Source organism: Desmodus rotundus, chromosome 4 (genome assembly GCF_022682495.2).
Source record: "Desmodus rotundus isolate HL8 chromosome 4, HLdesRot8A.1, whole genome shotgun sequence".
Lineage (NCBI taxonomy): Eukaryota > Metazoa > Chordata > Mammalia > Chiroptera > Phyllostomidae > Desmodus > Desmodus rotundus.
Genome location: NC_071390.1, coordinates 81,029,965 through 81,037,378, shown reverse-complemented (window position 1 = coordinate 81,037,378; position 7,414 = coordinate 81,029,965). Strand labels below are relative to the sequence as shown.

Below are 7,414 nucleotides of genomic sequence, written 5' to 3'. Positions count from 1 at the left end.
AATGCAGACAATTGTAACTTCATAAAAAAATAAAATAAAGAAATTTTTTTAAAAATTTAGTCCATCCAACAACACTATGGAAGAAATGTTACTGTTGTCACTAGTGTGATGAGAAAAGTGAACATTGAAGACCAAGAGAAAACCTCTGATTGAATCTGAGGAGGATCACATTAATTTTATCAATCAAATAGGACTTTTATAAGAAAACTGTTTTAAGAAACCATTTGTAATTCTGAAATTATGACCTTTAAAATCTCTGGAATGTTTGTTTGTTTTACCAGAGAATGGTACATAGAAGGCAATGTTAATTCTCCAATTTCAATAAATTCTTTATTTATGTTTAAATAATATTAACCTACAAAGTATTGACTTTTAAAAATGCAACCAATACAAAAATCAAAATATGGCACTATGAGTTTGCAAACTGTTTAGAGTAGGTGCTATTGATCTGCGCCTGGACTTCCGCATCTCTCCCAGTTGTCCTCCCACTTGGCCCAGAGATGCTGGTGGACCTCAGCCCATAGTCCATGCCCTTGAGCCTGCAGGAAGTGGACGAACAGCCACAGCACCCACTGCAGGTCAGATATGCTGGGGCAGAGGTTGACGAGCTGGGAAAAGTGCTAACGTCCATCCAGGTTAAGAACCGGCCCACCAGTATTGCATGGGATGGTTTTGATCCGGTAAACACTACACCTTGGTGTTGACAGACAGGGATGCTCCAAGCAGAAAGGACCCCAAATATAGGCAATAGCACCATTTCCTGGTGGTCAACATGAAGGGCAATGACATCAGCAGTGGCACAGTCCTCCCCTATTATGTGGGCTCTGGGCCTCCTTAGGGGGAGGCCTTCACTGCATCATCTGGCTGGTTTACCAGCAAGACAGGCCATTCCATTCTCAGCAACCGATCTGGGTATATCTTTCCACAGAAAGTATGAGGTCAGGTCCCCAGGGGCCAGCACATTACCAGGTGGAATGGGACGACTATGTGCCCAAGTTATATGAACATCTGTCTGGGAAGTAGGGGAAAGCCAGGAGACAGGTAATCCCCACAGGCCCCAAGCAGTGTTCTCAAGTTCAGTGACCCATGTGGATTCCTCCTCTTCCCTGTTCCCATTCTCACAGGTGAGACCAGAGCAGACAGTGGTGCAGGGTGACATTTCCTTTTGCCTATCCTTTATTATTGTACAGGGTCACACACCCTGGTTCATGTTTTGATCAAATTTGAATTCCATTTTTGGGACTACTTTGGTACTATGATATAATCATCATATTGTTAATATAAGAATAGCAACCCAGAATTTAAAGGAGAAAAAAATTAGATAAGAACAGGTCTACAGTAATATTGCAGAGCATCAAAAAATAGAACCAGAGACACTGAAATAAAGAAAAAACTGTCAGTAACCAGAGGGGAGGGAAGAGGGAATAATGGGCAAAAGAAGGGGAAGGGTCATCAAGGAATGTGTATAAAGGACCCATGGACAAAGACAACAGGTTGGGGAGGGTTGAATGTGGGAGGTGGGGGTGGGTAGGGTGGAGGAGAGTAATGGGGGGGAAATGGGGACAACTGTAATTGAACAACAAACAAACAAACAAACAAACAAATAAATAATTAAATAACATCTTTAAGAGAGAATAAAAAAAAGAAATTCACTGCCTCTGCCTTTGTGAGCTCGAATTCAGACTGTGCATGGTAGCATATTCTGAGATGTGTTTTCACAGCCCTGTCTCTCTCTAGGCAACCAGAGGCTGGCATGTCCACTAACCCCCAATACAGTACATCTTGGATTGGTTACTAGGTGATTAGTATCCTGATCCAGCTCTTACAAAGCAGTACTGGAAAGCGCAGCAGGGAGAGCTGTTTTCCTACTGAGGCACAGGGTCTAGAGGAGCTGCAAGGCTGGGTGAGAGGTTATCAGAAATCGCCAAGTCTGAGTAAATACATTCGCATGTTAAACTGATCACTCTTCATTGGTGTAACAAAAGCCAGTCTGGAGTTGTTGAATGTTGTGTTAATTCTGTTGTTTGCTTATAGTTGAATAAAAATAAAAACATTCTGTAGGCAAAAAAATACGGCATTATGAGCAGACACATTTTATTCTCTCTTCCCTATAAACTTTTCATCAATTTAGCTAGTGATAAAAATTTTAAAAATTCTATTGGCTACATTCAGGGTTATATAATGCTTTTGTGCATTGCCAAAACAATGCTTTCAGTGGAATCCAGAGTATTTCATCAAAATGGAATTGTGAGATAGGCAGTATAAGTTTATTACATGTTATCTGAAAAAAAAAACAGAGTTATGATATGATACTGATATAATAACCCCAACAAATCTTATCATTTAAGACAACCAATTTCTAAATTGGCTACCAGGCCCAGCTAGGACTAAAAGTTTACAAGCTAACTCTTGTTGACAACCCAAATTTTTACTGTTTTATTTATTTTTTTTAATCTAAAGTCCCCTGTAGGGCATTCCTACCAATGAAGCTAATCAAAGTTGTTAGGCTGTAGTGACAACTACATTTCAACAGCACTGTGGTTTTGCTTGCACTCTCCATTTCAGGTAAGCCCAATGAATATAGGAATACAGAGTTAGGGGGAAATTAGTTGAAAAATATGACAATATATTCAGTATATCTGGTCTCATTTTTAATACATTGATTTTCTTGCTAAATAAACTTCATAGCACACTCAACTACAGTGGATTACATCTTTCCAACTTGAAAAAATATAGATAATTACCACTAGTATGTGATATTTCACAAATATTGGAAATTCTGTTTTTAAAAAATTCAGAGCATCTAGAAGGAAATATATCAACATAGCATATATCAGTACAAAGAAAGAGGGTCACATGTCTTCCAATTGCTGTTGAAGAACAGGTCTCATATGATGGTTCAAATGTATTCAAATCCAAATATATTAACAACAATAAAGTAGTAAAAGAGGTGCTTATTGTAAGTTTTTCAGAAAGTAAATAAATATATTAGAGCTCCATCTTCCTTGTTTTTATTCCTTAGAGAAAAGTCTCTCTTAACCTTTCTTTTTTTTCATTAAATACTATTTTATTCTTTTTTTTCAATTTTTAAACCATATTATTGTTGTTCAATTACAGTTGTCTGCATTTTCTCCCCACCCCTCTACCCCACCCCAGCCAAACCCACCTCCCTCCCCTGTTTCCACCCTCTTGGTTTTGTCCATGTGTCCTTTATAGTAGTTCCTGAAAACCCTTCTCCCCACTATCCCTTCCCCCTCCCCTCTGGCTATTGTTAGATTGTTCTTAACTTCAATGTCTCTGGTTATATTTTGTTTGCTTTTTTTTTCTGTTGATCATATTCCAGTTAAAGGTGAGATCATATGGTATTTGTCCCTCACCACCTGGTTTATTTCACTTAGCGTAATGCTCTCCAGTTCCATCCATGCTGGATCAAAAAACTATGGTACATTTACACAATGGAATTCTACGCAGCAGAGAGAAAGAAGGAGCTTATATCCTAACCTACTTTCAAGGAATAAGACTATCACCCAAAGTCCAAACCTGGTATTTAAAAAATCATGTAGCCTTGAAAAGATAATTAGTTGAGCATCCAGAAATAGGTGTTATGTCTAGCCTCTCTGCTCTGCATGTCTTCTCTCTGAACCAACGTCTAACTCTCACATTTGTGCACATGTGTATAGATGTATAACTCTCCTTTTAACTTTTCTGATGCCATGAACCTAAAGCCATTTTAATATTTTAAATGAAGTTATACATTACAGCCTTCGTTTATTTGCTTTATTTAATCTTTTCCTGTGGCTCCTGAAAACTTCCTACACTGTGGGGTGAATCTGAACAACCCTCACCCAGGCAAAAAGCAATGGGTGGAGACAAACACTCAGGCCCCACTGGCACTGCCCCTCTGTATTGCAGTGAGTATAGCCACAAATGAGCATATATAAAGATGCATCACACAGAAGCATATAAAACACTTTCATAGTTGTTACCTTGCTTCATACTCAAAGCAACTCTGCAAAGTTGGTAAGATGCATATAACACAATTTACACATGAAGAAAGTAAAGTTTAAAGCAGTCAAGTAGTTTGCTCACATCCAAATATCTAGTAATCAGTGAATTCAGGTGCTTTCATACCAAATTCAGTGTTATTTTACTAAATTACAATATTTCCCTAAACCATGTTACAAAAGAAAGGATCTCAGCCTGAAATATGAAGAAGTGGATGTGAGGAAAAGAGAAGAAACTAAAACCCCAAATTTTTACCAGAGCAAGTTCTCCTTAATTGAAATGGGGAAAGCCAGGAGGGAGGAGCACTGTTGTTGGCAACATAACAAATACATTGTATACTTTACATATGGAGATTTACATTATTTTGATATCTCAATGTTAGTTACAACACTCAATAAGTATACACACTTATGCAGGGGGTTTGTTACACAGAATAAATTCTAGAAATAAATAGATTCATAATGTTTTAGAAATATATTAAGGCTTTTGAAGTGTAATGCCATGTTGACTTCTAGAAACATTATAATGAATTTTACAAGCAATGTATAAGAATCTCCACTTTCTACTACTATAAAGGACACATGGACAAAATCAAGGGGGAGGGTGGAGGTGGGGGAGGGAGGGGGATTTGGCTGGTGTGGGGTGGAGGGATGGGGAGAAAATGCACACAACTGTAATTGAATAACAATAAAAAATTAAAATAAAAAAGAAAAATAGAGATGTTTATCAAAGAAGATACAAGATACAAGAAACATTGTAGAAGGACAATGATGCCTCAGTCCCCTTCAAAGTAGGCACCTTGGGACCTCACACAGTTCTAACTGACATCAGCTGCCCCATCATATTTTCCTGTATCTCATCAATGGTCTGAAATCTCTTCTCTCTTAAAGGTGATTTTAGTTTGGAGAAAAGCCAAAATCACAGAGTGCCAAGTCTGAGCTGTAGGGGCCTGAGTCACTTGGGTGATTTGATGTTTCACCAAAACACTCTGCACAAGACAGTGATACATGAGTGGGCACATTGTCATGATGAAACTGCCAATCTCCAGTTGCTGTGGCCTTCTGAATCATCCAAATAGTTTCTACAGAGGAATGTTTAAGCTTAATGCCAAATTTGATGCAGATTCATTGCTCTACTCACTCAGTCATTTTGAATGTGATGGCCACAAAGTACACATGCTCACTCAGGGGTGTCTACTGTCCGCACTGACCTGTACAGTGAAGTTGTCATTGTTCACACATGCATATTCCAGTCCACTCTCCTTGGCTGCCAGTTTACATTGATGTTGTGCAAGCCATTCTTGTTATATTAACAATGGCTGGACATTTTTTGGACAGATTTCATATGTGCAGAAACAAGCATTATAGCAAAATATCCTTTAATAAGGGCTGGTTAAATAAATATTGATATGACACTATAATAAGCAACATGTAACAATGATAATTTATGTTCAAATTTGTGTAGAACTTAAAAATGTCTGAAAAACTATCTATTAAATGTTGAAAATGAAAAAAAAAAGAATCTCCACTTTCTAAAACCATTCCATCACTATTTTAAATCTCTATTAATTTATGGATACAAAATAAAATTTTAATGCTTATTTGGTGTTTCTTTGATCACTGGAGATTGAACATTTTTACCCATATTTTTAATCATAATTTTTATGTGTTTGTGTGTGCATTGATTGTTTGATCATATTTTAGCAATTTATGCTAATAAGGTATTACTCTTTGTTAAATTATAAGCTCTCTTCACATACTTGGGATAATAATGCTCTTTTCAACCACCCCAAAAAGTTGTGTGAGAAAATAATACAGGCCAGAGTAGAAATAAATGACATAGAGACTAAAAAGAACTTACAGAAGATCAATGAAGCCAGGAGTTGTTTTTTTGAAAAGATAAACAAAACTGACAAACCTTTGACCAAACTCATCAAGAAAAAGAGAAAGAGGACCCAAATAAATACAATCAGAAATGAAAGAGGAGAAATAACAACTGACATCATAGAAATAGAAAGGATTGTAAGAAAATTCTGTGAACAACTATATGCTGACAAATTGGATACCTTAGACAAAATAGATAAATTCCTAGAAACATACAATCTTTCAAAACTGAATCAGGAAGAATCAAAAAATCTATACAGACCAATTACAACTAACGAAATTAAAGCAGTAATCAAGAAACTCCCAGCAAACAAAAGTCCTGGACCAAACGGCTTCACAGGCAAATTTTACCAAACATTCAAAGAACTAACACTATTCTTATCAAACTATTCCAAAATATTCAAGGGAAGACTTCCAAAACCAGATAAAGACACTACAAAGAAAAAAAATATATAGGCCAATATCCCTGATGAACACAGATACTAAAATCCTCAACAAAATATTAGTAAACCAGATTTAGCAATACATTGAAAAAATCATACACCATAACCAAGTGAGATTTATCCCTGGGATCCAAGGGTGGTATAATTTTCACAAATCAATAAACAAAATGAAAGATAAAAGTCATGCAATTAAATCAATAGGTATAGAAATAGCATTCAATAACATCCAGCACTCATTTATGATAAAAAAAAAAATCTCTGCAAAGTGGGCAGAGGGATCATACCTCAACATAATAAAGGCCATATATGAAAAACCTACAACCAACATCACACTCAATGAGCAAAAACTAAAAGCATTTCCCTTAACATTCCCTTAACAAGACAGGCATGTCCACTTTCAGCATTCTTATTCAACATATTACTGGAAGTCCTAGCCACAGAGATCAGACAAGAAGAAGAAATAAAAGGCATCCAAATAGGAAAGGAGGTAGTAAAACTATCATTATTCACAGATAACATCATATTGTATGTACAAAACTTTAAAGACTCCACCAAAATGTTACTTTATCTAATAAATTAACTTGGTAAACTAGCAGGATACCATTTTCATAGTTGTTACTTACCAGGATACAAAATTAATATTCAGAAATCAACTGCATTTTTATATACCAATGATGAACTATCAGAAACAAAAACTAAAAACGATCCCCTTTACTATTGCAACAAAAAGTATATAAGGTATCCAGGAATAAATTTAACCAAGGAGGTTAAAGACATGTACTCAGAAAACTATAGGGCATTGAAGAGAAATTCAAGAAGTTACAAATAAGTGGAAGCATATACCGTGTTCATGGATTGGAAGAATTAACACCATTAAAATGTCCATACTACCCAAAGCAATTTATAAATTCAATGCAATTCTTATTAAAATACTAATGGCATTTTTCACAGATCTAGAACAAATATTCCAAAAATGTATATGGAACTAAAAGAAAAATAACCTCAGCAATCTCAAGAAAAAGCAAACTTGGAGGTATCCTGATACCTGATATCAAAATATACAACAAGGCAGCTTAGTACTGA

General features: G+C 36.1%; 1 pseudogene; it reads left to right on the top strand.

The window, feature by feature from the left end:
• The first annotated feature begins 500 nt into the window (after positions 1-500).
• On the top strand, positions 501-1,023 carry LOC112317667 (phosphatidylethanolamine-binding protein 1 pseudogene; annotated as a pseudogene).
• The last annotated feature ends 6,391 nt before the right edge of the window (positions 1,024-7,414 follow it).